Source organism: Mytilus californianus, unplaced genomic scaffold (assembly GCF_021869535.1).
Source record: "Mytilus californianus isolate M0D057914Y unplaced genomic scaffold, xbMytCali1.0.p SCAF_12, whole genome shotgun sequence".
In the NCBI taxonomy this organism is placed as follows: Eukaryota; Metazoa; Mollusca; class Bivalvia; order Mytilida; family Mytilidae; genus Mytilus; species Mytilus californianus.
Window position 1 is genome coordinate 62,472,604 of NW_026262604.1, and position 14,823 is coordinate 62,487,426.

At 30.4% G+C, this 14,823-nt stretch overlaps 1 protein-coding gene across 1 annotated transcript in view; it reads right to left on the minus strand.

Moving 5' to 3' along the window:
* The window catches only part of LOC127721164 (uncharacterized), a 36,510-nt gene that overhangs the window by 5,122 nt on the left and 16,565 nt on the right, over positions 1–14,823 (minus strand). The gene's annotated exons all lie outside the window — the stretch shown is intronic.

Here is a 14,823-nt window from a genome sequence, read left to right on the forward strand (position 1 = left end):
GATTTCTTATGTTTTTAAATTAATTTTGCGACAATGAGATTTATTTCGTATAATCGAATTTTTTTTTTATATATATATAATTTTTGGAGGATTCGTCTACAATTAAAATAATCTGTTGATTTAATAGGTGACTTATTAAAAAGTAACCAACCATTAAAGTACACTGCCAAATCTTCATCTATTTTTCCGTCCCCATCATTATCTACGAAAAAAAGTGTAATCAATAATTCATTTTAAAAATCTATGAAAAAATGTGAATTCATCTTAATACATGCAAAGTTGTTATGCCTTGTTAACATACAATATTCAAATGATGTTTACAACTCGAGGCATAAATTATCTGGTACTCAAATAACATGAATAAAGAACCACACAATTAAGGATTAACACAGATACATATAAGATCAAATATTTTAAATGTAAACTTACAAAGCCTATTTTAATTCCCACAATGTACAGTCTGAAACACTAAATTGAAAATATTAGTAATTACTTAAATACCAACCCCTTTACAACCCTGTTTTAATTTCGTTATAACTGAATTGCATGTACATTGCTAAACAATTCAAAAAGCGCTACATACTCAATGTACTTGATCAATTTCCCTTTCAAGATTATACACATCTTATTTATTGATGATCTATAAAAGAAATCAATGAAACAATTGAGTATCCATAAATATCTTTGACATACCATTGTTTCAGTGCAATTAATACATTTAAATTTATGGTGCCGATTTGGAAAAAAAATAACACCTGAACAAAGAACCAAGTTAGCATTACATCATACATGTCATACTTCTCCTTATACATTACCTGTCCCATCTTTAAGCTCCTCGTCTATCAGACCATCGCAATCATTGTCAACAATGTCACCTGGTACAGTCAAACTTAAATTGCAGTTCTAAAAAGGGAAAATAATTATTAACAGGTTTAAATTGTGAATAAAGGGACGGAGATTGGATGTATTAACTAATTCGCCTATAGTTAAATCATTTCATTTTATTTGAGAATCAGCTATATTTCAATAATTATAAAAGACAAATTACTAGTAATTCATTTAAAGAACATTGCAGTAGCTCCATTGACGTGCAAATTCCATAATTATTTAACCAGTTTCCCAATAAAATTTCAAACCTAGTATAGAATATACCAGTGGATTGATGTAAAAATTGAACTCACATATAAAACAGCACGGTCATTATCTGTTTTCCATAGGCTAATGATAGTAATAAACCTCAGTATGTATTCATTTATAGAATCATATTAAAATAAGTTTATTTTTTCACGACTATGTCAAAAAAATACTTATTAGATATAAGAAGATGTGGTATGAGTGCCAATGAGACAACTCTCCATCCAAGTCAAAATTTATAAAAGTAAACCATTATAGGTCACAGTACGGTCTTCAACACGGAGCCTTGGCTCACACCGAACAGTAAGCTATAAAGGGCCCCAAAAAATTACTAGTGTCAAACCATTCAAACGGGAAAACCAACGGTCTAATCTATAAAAAAAACGAGAAACGAGAAACACTTATGAACCACATCAACAAACGACAACTACTGAACATCAGATTCCTGACTTAGGACAGGTGCAAACAAATGCAGCGGGTTTAAACGTTTTAATGGTACCAAACCTTCACCCTTTTTCCTGAAACAATAGTGTAACATCACAACATAGAAAGACACACTATAAAATATCAACTGAAATAGCTTAACTCAATCAAAGGACATATTAACACCATTGAACATACACTGAACAAATAAATTTGACCTATGACACAATGTAAATACAAAATAAATAAACTAAGGGAAGAATAATAAATTATTACCGGTTCATCCTTCAAAAACTTTTCACTGGATATCAATCTTCAATGGAAGCAAACATATTCACGCATAAACACTATTAATCGGTTTGTAGTTTCAAAACTTATTAGCAAGATAATTGTCAGGAAGAATATTTCCCTGTCGTTTTTTTTTCGTCACCCGAAAATTTTAAAAGATTTTTAAACTTTGCATTGACCGTATAGCATTTGTGAAATACCGTCACTGACTGTAAATCAACTTGTTCACCAATATATCAAAATGCTTTTTCATAGAATTTAATTTATTACATCAATTTGGATTAAAGGCTCGCTGATACATTACATCGTCCGCTGCAAATTAAAAATTTATCAAACATTTATCTTTTGGAATAGTTGTAAGCGATGTAGTGAAAAGAGATCAACCATGTGTTATGTTAAAATATATACCAGTTTCTTCTGTTTAACAACAGTTATTTGCTTTTCTTGACATCGACTATTGCTCTCCATGTATGTCTCAGAAGACAATAAACGTGCAAGTTTTCTTACAACAATGCCTATATATGACACAAGAAAAGATGTTTGTGTTTAATATATCTATGACGAGTTTATTTTACACTTACACTATTTATAGGAGCTAAACGTTGTCCAGCAATATATCCGTACGAGTTGTATTTAGCTGTCCCTGTCGAAACAACTATGAACGTAACTGTTGGGTTATTATGAAAGATAGTATGAGGTCCGTCTACTATATTCACTTTGGTAATTTGAAGGGTACTACTTCCTTGTACCTTTTGCCAATGATAGGAAGTCATTGGATGTCCATCTAGTGATAGTCCATTAATTTCTGTAGCAGTAATCACAACTGTTAGAGCATTTTGAAATGGATTCCCGGGAGTCTTAATGGTTGAAAACGTATAGTCTGCCGCGAATTGTTTTATGGGAGGCAGTAAGATCATAGCAGGATCTCCTTGGTCTGAGCCACAACCTCCCTCTGCAAAGAATGCTAACGCAACAGGTTTATCTGCCACAATAGTTCTTGACGTTTGATCAGTAATTTGAAATGTATGTACATCTCCAGCTGTGGGTAAATGAACTGCTGCTCTCCCATTTATATTAATATTAGTATTGCTGCTACTTGTCACAACTTTAAAATCAACAGGTACATTACAATTCGGCATATTTATAGATACAAATTGTTTACCAAATGTGTCTACTGATGTCAGTTGTGAGCATAGATGATCACATGCCCCAGCACCTATATTACTACACTGGCTACCACTTATCATCGTTATTCTTTTATTGGATTTAACATACGTTCCTGAAAAATCTGAGACTTCTCCACCTAAGACGTGAAACGACTCATAAGTTTTCATCGGGAGTGTTAACGTCATGCCGGGGGCATATGTAACACCTTTATATATGATGGGTGTCGCCGCTTTACCGGTTGTGAAATGAACGACTGTGTTGTCCATGGTTGCAATTATCATAAATGCAGACCGCACCTTCCATGTTAAAATATAATACACTTTTCCAATGACATCAATAGGGAAAACGACATATGCATCTGTTGTCTCTTTTTCTTTATTGACAGTATATACTGTAATTTCAGCATCGGCTTGAATGTTAATACCTTTGTTGCTTAATTCCGTGCCAATCCCGCGCAAATTCCAGTTAAATGTTTCCGTAGAGATTACGTTTTTATTTACGCTTAGTTGTCGTAAATATGTTGAATCAAACAGAGGCGTTGTTATAGTAACACTGACCGCATGAAAGTTGTCCGTTGTTATAAAAACCTGTAAGGTGGCTGAATTATAATTGTCCATGAAGCCAAAAATAAAATGTCTACCTTTGTTGTCTTTTCCTACAATATACATAAGGTAGTGTAACCGTAGAAAAAACCCTGTCTCTACTTTATGCAGTAATATATAAGTTGTTTTTCAAAATTTTCAGTTAATCTAGATTGGAAAGTCCCTAATAGAAAGTAGAAGGTCCTTTTCTTGATTTTGATATTTCAGATTCACAAATGAATGTATTTATTAGGTCTTTCCACTTTTTGATGGAAAGACCTATTGTATTTGTTTTGATTATTAGGTCTTTCCACTTTTCGGTGGAAAGACCTATTGTATTTGTTCTGATTATTAGGTATTTCCACTTTTCAGTGGAAAGACCTATTGTATTTGTTCTGATTATTATTATTTTCTTCCGCCAAATTTTGTTCTCGCGTAAAATTTTTGTTTCGCAATATGTCGCTAAGATATTTCTTAAATAGTATCATACAGTTTATGCGCTTTTTATTTTCACCCATACTAAGCCGAACATTTTTCTTTGTAAGAGTTATCTCCCCGAACACTGTTTTCCTTGTGACTACATCTCCTCCGTAACCGTTAAAGAAAGCAACAATTTTTTTTTTATAAAATTGCTCGTTATATCCTTCGCATGATTTGTCCTATTTTGACCGAAGCGATATAAGCACTCCATATGAGAGTTATTTCCCCTTTTGTATTTGATATAAGTGATATGCATTTCTATCTTGTAAACCATAAGTGATAGAGACCAAGGATCTTTTGATTTGAGGTCCTTGGTAAAAATAATAAAAATTAGGTCAAGATCAAAGGTCAAGGTCATATTCTAAATTTTGATTTTGGCTTATTTTCACTTATTTCCAAAAACCGTATAAGATATCGACAAATTAGTTTTACTAAACTGTTAGTTGCGACATGTCGTAACATGTAAATTTTGATTGCAAGGGTACGTTGGACGTAAAAGGGAGTTTTCTCCCCTCTTGTATTTAAAAATACACGTATGGTGATATAACTCATTAAATATAATAAAGACCTATAGTCATTTGATTTGAGGTCCTTGGTTTATGACCTTGAAATTGATCTCAAGGTCATAGCTTAATTTGACGTTCTAGATTTTGACCCTCACTTTTACCTCATATGTATACATGATAAAGCCATGAAACTTTTTGCAAGAGGTTTCAAACCATTTAACCTTGAAAAAAAACAACCGGAAGAGACCTTGTGTAAACCGGAAGTAGCTATTTTTTGTACTTTATTGATATAAAAGTATATATAACCAGATATTTTTGGAATCAGTGTCAAGTAAATATTCAAATAGTATCGGAAGTAACATTTTTCAAACCGGAAGTAAGAAATTATCTCCCTTATTTAAAAACATATTGTATAGAAACCATATATTTTCGGAATCAGCGTGCAATAAGCTATCATTTGACGTCTGAAATGACATTTTGAACCTAATTTTACTTCTTTCATATTAAAATACATGTTTTTTTGGTGGAAAGACCTTCAATTGATCTCTGAACAATTGGTTTTTAATTATTTTTATTTTCTTCCGCCACTTTTATTTCTTGCGTATAAATTTTAACCGAATGAAAGGAGGTTCTATCAGTAAACATGTCTTTTTAAAGTTTTGGTCTATTTTACAATGATTTATTTTCCTATCAATACGTTTTATTTCATATAAATAATTGGTTAAATCGTAAGGAACTGTTTAAACTCAATTATAAGTCAGCTTTAAAATGATTTTTGTTGCCAGTTTTGTACGAACCGAATTCAACGAATATGCCCAAAAACACAGATTTCCACTGTTATTGATGTATACAATGTAATTGATGGTTATATTAACAAATACATATTTGTTCATATTTTTCCACAAAGTTTGAATAGTTTTTACGGCTGTTGTTATTAATAAAAAAAAATTACATCTTTTTAAACAAAAACATCCCTTTTTTTGTAAATCGCGTACGTTTACTCGGAAAACACATGTAATGATGGGTTTCTACATGTTGATATAGGTTTTAATTAAGGAAGAAAATAGATTCAAGTTTTCAATTATTTTACCTCAAAAAAGGTAATTAAATTGGAATTAGATATTCAATTTTGTTTTTCCTTGAAAACGACAAATGACCTTCGATCTTGATTTCTGAAAAACTGCACCATATTTTCTTTTGACGATCAAATTTATCTCATAGATCACATATTGTCCAATCGAATGATATATGGTAAAGCCGTGTAGTATTTTTGACGATTAAGATTTTATAATTTCGACTTTGGTCATCGGCCTATTAAGATATGATTCGTGTAAACATACTAATCCTTTGACCAAATAAAGTCTTAAAAGATTTATCAATTTAAAACTTTAAGAAGATCTTTTAATGTTTTCTTCGTTGATACTAACTTGATTGAAATACGATAAAACATATACAAATAATTAAGTATTCCTATAGAGGTATGAACCGCTTTTGATCCTAAATCTTGTCGATAAATGTATGTTGGCATTCATACGGCTATGCTTTTTTGTGTACAATCGTTGTGAGCCAAACATTTGCTTTTATCAATGTTTATAATCCAAACTCTATATACAAACACAATCAATTCCAGCTGTCTGTGCATTTCTATACAGTTAATGTTTTAACTTGGGTCTTAACATATTTCTATGTGTCCTTATATTTGAAATTTGATTTTTAGTAAAGCGGCAGAAACATGTATGAAAAGCAAAAATTTAATTAAACAACCTTAATAAGATCGATTTAATTTATGTAAAAAACTGAAAAAAAAATGTTCATCTTTTGTTTGAATATAAACGTTGGGATTTTGTTTCACCTTATGAAGATGTATCTATGCAATTATAGCGTTCATAATTTCACGATATTGTTAATGAAAATGAACGCATGAATTCTATATGTTTTTCTTTGAATCTGCGATAGAATAATCTAATATGTACCAAACAAATATTCATGATCATTATTCCCTTATTGACAGATATCCACTATTTGATTTTTATAATAGTTGTTTTTATTGTTTTATAACATTTTTTTCCTGTGAATGTTTGATACTGGAAATATTTTGTAAAACTCTAAACATAGCATTTTGATAGAAGTAAATGGTAGTTCTGAAATATTTGCCTCTGTTATGCAAAGTCGTATATCGCCAGTGAACGGGACGAAATGCAATTATTTATGATAACATTTTGTTTTACCACCAGAAAATAAGCTCTGTTAAAAATGTCATTACTTGTGAGAAGTTTATCTTTACTTTAATTATGTGAATTTCAAATATGAATATATGTTTCTAGGGATATCTCATAAGCAAAAAGAGTATAAATGAATGACATCAAATAACTCTTCGATTCATCTAATTAATAAGATATTGTTCTACACCGAACCTGCGTTATCGCCAAAAATAAAAATGCGCAATAATTTTCGGTTCAATACGATTGTATACTGTTTTCTTTCAATCTCTATCAACGACATGTTTAGGTTTTAAGATCTCTTAAAACAAAGGCATTTAAAAGCTTGTTTGACATGTATAAATATTGGAAATCATGTCAGAAAAAAGAACCAGAGAGTTAAAATAGATAAATTATCTGAACTTTTAAACTTGTCAAAAAAAGTAAATACTGAAACCCATTAAATACTTCTCATGTTAACCTACATCAAATTTTTAATACTACTATGTCAAACAGTTAGTTACGATTATCACTTCCGAAATGTCAATTATGGCGACTTCGATATTTCAATTCTAACTTCATTAAACCAAAAGCTAATCTCAAAACGTCAAACGATAACAAATTGATTCATTTTAATATACATATATATGTTTGTTCTTCACTCAATGAATAAAAACGTAAGTACAAACCGACAAAACAAAACAAAGAAACATAGAAAATATGAAAAACACATCTAAGATTATAAAAATCATCGCCGTTCGAAAAGAGAAAGAAAATAAAACAATCGTAAATAAACATATGTATATATAAAATAAAAAAATAATAAAATAATTTGTAATCATTACTATTCGTTGGATACCAAATTTCATGGTTTTCGTGGGTATAGAAAAACAACGAATTTTAATATTCAAAGAATTACAAATTTTTTATCAGCTTTCTTGTAGACTTTGTCAAAACCACAAAATCACATATCAACAAAAAGGCATGATTTCCGCAATCCATGAAAATTGGTAACAACGAAAAATAATGAATCCCTAGTATATGAATAAAAAAGCAGACTATTGCTACCCATAAGACCAAGGATGAACTGTTTTTATTAACCGTCCTTTCCAGAAAGATATATATCATTTGATTTATTTCTGTATTTACTTTTATCATGACCGCTCAAACCAAAGCATCTTAAAGGCACGTGTAGCGATAAACGACTAAAAGGGACAAAAAAAAGGCAAACTTGTTTGCCACATGAATTTGGAACCTTAGCTACTTAATAATTTCTCAATTGGTTTATGGTGAATATAAGTAAAGTTTGTTACAATTCGTGTAAGAACCTAAACAATGACATCTGAGTAAATGATACCCTCATGAATAACAATCCATCCATTGTGATATCAACTAAGTGATTGTAAATATAAATTATTAATTTCATGCGTTCAAATCATTCGTCTCAGACAGTTTGATTTTAGAGAATTAATGTTGTGCATGTTTCACGAATATTAAATCATATTTAGATAATGAAATGAAATAATGATAATTATGTTTTTATTTAAATTTACTAACTCTTATAAATATGCTTCGAATTACAAACATGTTCAAAAATGCTTTAAGCTATTTTGTTTATAAGCAATGAAAGAAAAAAAAGTATTTTTTATCTAAAAATACGTTTTAAATCAATGCATAATTGAAAATTGTTTACCTTCAACGCAAAGCGTAAGTTGCCATGTGTAACTCGCTATGAGAAAGTAGATTATGTATCGAAAATACATATTTTCAACTCTACATATAACTGTTATCACAGCTTTCAATAATGAATAATGTTTAACATGCAGTTTTACTTATATATAGTATTGCTTAGAGTTACGGCAAATTCCCATTTGAAAGTTAACTTAGTAGGACGATAAATTTCAAAGAAACGTATCTTCGTACTCGATATCTAGATTATTTTTAGCAATGATGATACCATTTTCCTTTAAACTGTTTACAAAATATAATAGAAAAGGGAAACTTGGTTGTCACATTTAATCCCTTTTATACTTGTTATATGTAGAACAAAGTTATCACAGGACATAAAATTGAAACAACAACACTTTTTTCCAGAACCTTATTTGCATATTTGTTGCTTCTACGTAAATTTTCCGATGGCGATTGATTATCACATGCTGACTGATAACGCCAGTTAATGACAAGAGACGACTTCATCTGATTTACATAGAAGTTATAAATAATTAGTTTATGTGTTATTTCTTTAAAAAAGGGCAATCAGTTTTGACGAAGCAGGAATAGTGTCACTGCTTCAAATATTTCAGATGTAGTAACGCAATAAGAAAAAAATTATAATTGAAATGAACCGAGTGTGTTATTCTTTTTCCTGTCACTTCTTTTGTGTGGCTTTATAAATTTAGATACAAAATATTCCTTCTATGTAGATAAAAGCCTATTTATATTTTATTCATCAATAAAACAGATAAAGATGTATTTCTTTATTTTTCATTTGATCTTTTAATTTAATTTATAAGGTAATGTATTTGTCTTCCGATATCTTGGATGGTAAAATATCAGATATCTACAATATATGTGGTAGGATACACATTATTTGTAAAGGGTCATAACTCTAGAACGGTTACAGTGACGCCACACTCTTTCTTCTAAATATTAAAACAAACATATGATTTAATATTATGGTAATGACTATTTAAAAAAAATAGAGAATTTTTGGATTTAGACATTAATAAATGTACCTTAAAAATGAAAACTATTTGGAATAATGTTTTAACTTTGAGGGAAGTTATGTTTTTTTGTGTTTTTATTGATTTCTTTGTTGTAAAGAAAGAATAATTTATATTAAAATATAAAAGCTATCTTGTAGTATTTTATTTCAAAATAATTCTGTCAGTAACTTTGATCTTTTTTCATAATAAATAAGATACAAAACTCTTATAGAAGACCTACAAAAGAAAACAAAGAAGCTAGAATAAGCCTTAAACTTCCCAATCTAATATTCAGATGATGTCTTCTCAAAGTTTGATACACAAAATCAAACTTGAAATAAATAATGTCTGTCTCGTAAATGACGTTTATCTACAAATTTATACTGAGTGATGGTTAAAACTTCCAAATTGGGAACTTTTCATTTCAGTGCATGTAAAGTAAATTGCTGTCTGTTGATATGAGGGTTTAAACGGATTCCAGATCGTACGTTTCTTGTCATTATTTACGTGATAAAGGGTAGCTTCGTTTAGGGTGGTTATTGAACAAATGGTTCAAATTGTAAAGTTGATCTCTGCGACACTTTGACGGACATTTACCATTCTGAAGCATATACATGTAAGTTCACTTTCATGTTTTGGTTGTTTTCGTTTTCTCAGTCTTTACCTGTCTATGGAATGTTTTGTGAACATGCTCGTCTTTCCGTTTTGTACTCACTCAAAGTATGAATTCATTTTGTCATTCTTTGTAAATAACCCCATAGTACTTAAGCACAGTTTAAACTTCTAATTATATTCGACTTCTTTCATTTACAAATAAGAATTTGTTGAAAAAAAATGTAACTCCCAAAAAATTTCAAAATATTGGTTTAATTTAAAAAAAATAACAAAAAAAGAGGTTTAAACCGTATGACTGTATCCCTTAAAAATCCGCCCATTTTCCTAATGGCCGTCTCAACGACAAAAAATAACAGCTGCAGTAATTTCAAAATTGTCTAACCTAAATATATAAGTATTTGAGCTGAATTCGATTTCATGTCGACTTCAAAACAACTTAGCAAAGTTAATGTTAGCTCAATTCTTGTTAACCTGTACTTGATTTGTAATAAACGTGTTGCTATATGTTTTCAAATAAATAATATATATTGTCATTTGTATGTATTTATCTCAAACTTCTCAGTTAATGTAAACGAGTCTGCTGTCTTGTTAAGTCGTCTTTAGATCATGTAGATAATTCAATATAATAGGAATTAATATGCTTCTACCACAATAATTCTAAAACATGGTTTAAAGCTATATCGTATCAATTTACATTCTAGAAAAAAGCGCGTCGGACCCGTGACATTTATGACGCATTCTTTTCATTTTTTTGCAAAGGAAGTATAGATATGTTTCCCATATATACAAACTAACAAGTTTTCACTCGTTTTATTGATTTCTTCAGATTTTATGGACTTCCCCTTTTTTTATTTCCCTTGAAGCTCGGTATTTTTCTTATACTGTTTCAACGAAAGATCTGCTAACTAACCTATATCACAAAAAAAATCACATGCGTTTTTTTTTTTTTTTTTTTGCATTGAATTCTGAGCTTACTTCCATTCAGAATTTAAATTTTGTTTTTTTTTTTTGGTGTTTTTTGCATTTCGTTTAATTTTTGGAAATATCATAGGTGTATGTTGCTTTCTTTTTCAATTATAACAGATACACAGAAACTAACTGACTATCTTATACCGTAATAATATTAATCTCACACTGTCAAATTTGTTTTCGAGTTTTTTATGATTACTGAAGTATATTTAACATACCGTATGAAATATTGGTGTTGTACAGGTTATAAAAATTAAAAAAAAATTATTATAACAAACTTTCATCGTATTTATACACTTTCGTAAATGTTAGTTCTTAACGCCATAGATATTACTTATATTGAACCGAACATATTTGTTAAACACTATGAATATCGAGAATTTAATTTCAATGTTTAAAAAAAAATTATACTTGCGGTTTTGATAGAATGAATATAATTTTAAACCCGATAATTAATGCATCATATTTTTTTAAAACATAAGTGAAGACACAACAAAACTGCAAATGCAATTCTACATAATCTTAACTTCAACTGTATCTTTCACATGTTTTAGTTGTATTGTTAATGCTATTTTATCAGTAATATTATTTTTGAAGAAAAAAGATCTTCATCAGTTTATTTCTAAAACTTATAAAAAAAGGAACTGTAATCTTTGTCCATTATTGTTTAAAATAAATACTGTTTGATGACAAATTATCTACTTTCAAATTAAAAGCGATATTTGTCAATAGTTCAAGAAATGTTGTGTGCTGCTACTGACATACATTTCCAATTGCTTTTCAAATAATCCACATCAAACATAAACAATTTATTTGATGCATATCTTTACCAAACCGGTGATTGCCTTCGTTAAAATCAAAAGGAATAGTTATTAAAGGAGATTAATAAAATATTGGTATAACGGAACACATGTACCGATATTCAATTTATTTTTTCAATATGTAAGTGAATGTGATAACTATTTTCAGAGCCTTTGCACGTGAGAACAACGCCGATTATTCCCCCTTGAACCTAGATGAATATAAGTGAGTTCTGTAATGGGTTATTTAGTGTTACATAAAGAGGGCATACATTTATTTATATGTTTACACGTTTTGTTATCTTGTATTATTAGTTCATGGTTGAACTTCATTAATAAATCTCTAATGCATAAAAGGAACAAGTTCCAAGTGAAGACAATCAAACGCAAAAAACAAAAGGCAGTAAACGGTACATTTAAACTAAAATTAGAACATTACTCCTAACCGCAACTAAACCGTTAGAAGTTAGCGACAGGGTTCCTACGATAATCATATATGTAAAGTGCAGAGACTCTTTAAATTTATCAAGTATTATCTGAATTAAGGTCTTTCCTTTTCCAAAAGGGAAAGACATTACTGTATTTCTTCTTCTGATTATTATCATTTTTAAAGTCTTTCCTTTTCCAAAAGGGAAAGACCTTACTGTATTTCTTCTGTTTATTATTATATGATCATTATTATTCTTTTTCCGCCAAACTTTGACGAAGCCTTTACCATAAGACGTGTCACTTTCAGGTTCACACTTTGTATCGGTGTCATAAATACCTATCCGGAACTCATCCTGTGAGTCGAAACATTTTGTCATTTCGGAGTAATCCCTCTAAAACCAAAAAATCTTGTTATCATTCAAACATCGTAACCGTAATAGGTAGAAAAAACCTAAGGGTGAAATAAGTTCAAGACCAAACCCTGGTTCTTCGTTACATTTGGACCGAAAAGATTCAACGACTCATTGGTAGGGTTATGCTCCTATGAAAATTAACCGCAGTCGGTCAACCTTCAAAAGCTTCAAAACACACTAAAAATCCTTTATATAAGGTTAAAACACTGAATTCGCTATCTGGGATATGACCTTGACCTTTGAGCCTGTGGCCTTTCTCAAGGTCATTGGTCTCCAATGTCATTGTTGAAGACCCCATGGGTCTAGGACCTTTGGTTATATAGTAAAAGCTGATTGAGTCTTTTCAGAAACCAGTAAGTCGTAGACACCTAGGATCTTCAACAATTATCATCAATTCATGTGACATTAAAAAATTTCTCAAGGTCAAATTTTATGTTGACCTTGACCTTTCACCTAGCACCTTGTTATGGAATAATCTCAGCAACCCTAATACTTACAGAAGTGTTGAATATTGGAAAATGTTTGGGTCATTAATGCGCAACTTTGTTACATTTGACCGAAGAGATTTGACCTTTCAGTAAGGGGCATAACCCTTGTTTTAGGTTTCTGAAAAGACTCAATCAGCTTTTACTATATAACCAAAGGTCCTAGACCCATGGGGTCTTCAACAATGACATTGGAGACCAATGACCTTGAGAAAGGCCACAGGGTCAAAGGTCAAGGTCATATCCCAGATAGCGAATTCAGTGTTTTAACCTTATATAAATGATTTTTAGTGTGTTTTGAAGCTTTTGAAGGTTGACCTTTACCTTTGAACTAACAACTTTTTATTGGATATCTCAAAAACGATAATACTTACAGAAATAGTAAATAGTGAAAACTGTTAAGGTGACTAAGGCACAACGTTTTTTACATATGATCGAAGAGATATGACATATCCTTAAGGGGCATAACCCCCGTGAACGGTTTCTGAAAAGACAAAATTAGCTTTAATTCATTAACCAAAGGTCCTAGACCCATGGGATCTTTTATAATGACATTGTGAACCAATGATCTTCACAAATGTCACAAGGTGAAAAGTCAAGGTCATGTCCTCAATAGCGAATGTGTTGTTTTTTGTCATATTTTAACGGTTTTATGTGTGTTTGGGAGCTTTTCAGTGCATTCTATGCCTATTGGAACATGTATTTTACATTACAAAAAGGAAAGACCTCTCAATTGTTCAAGAACAATTGACATTTTAATTTATTATTATTATTCTTTTTGTTCCGCCAACGTTTGAAAAAATTTCCCTCTTTTGTAATGACATCGTGTACCAATGACCTTGATAAAGGTCATAAGGTCAAAGGTCATGTCCCAAATAGGGGATTTTGTGTTTTTGGCATATTTAAATGGTTGTATGTGTGTTTTAGAGGATTTTAAGTGTGTTTTGAAGCTTTTAAAGATTGACCATGACCTTTGACCTTAAAACTTTTTATTGAATATCTCAAAAACGATTATACTTACAGAAATTGTAGATGGTGAAAAATGTTTGGGTCAAAAAGGCGCAACTACATTTTGACCGAGGATATTTTACCTATCAGTAAAGGGCGTAATCCCTGTTAACTGTTTCTGAAAAGACAAAATTCGCCTTAACTCTTGAACCAAAAGTCCTAAACATATAGGGTCTTTTGTAATGACATCCTTGACCAATGACCTTGACAAAAGTTATAAGGTCAAAAGTCAAGGTCATGTCCTTAACAGAGGATTATGTGTTTTTTGTCATATTTTAAGGGTTTTGTGTGTGTTTTTGAGCTTTTTAATGCATTATACGCCTATTATAACATTTATTTTACAGTACAAAAAATAATGACCTCTCAATTGTTCAAGAAAAATTGACATGTTAATTTTATTTAGCTCTTTTTCAATACACCTACTAATGTACCTCGATATTCATTGTGTTTAACAATGGACCCTAAGTTTTAAAAACTCAGCAGTCGATATTTTGGTTCTGCAATGATTTATAACATGCCTTTCTTAAATCACCACTCTATCAAGGTAAGAATTATCTAGAAGCTCAGATGCAAACTTTCACAGAAAGAAATAACAATAAATGGATTTGGGTCTTTTGCTAGG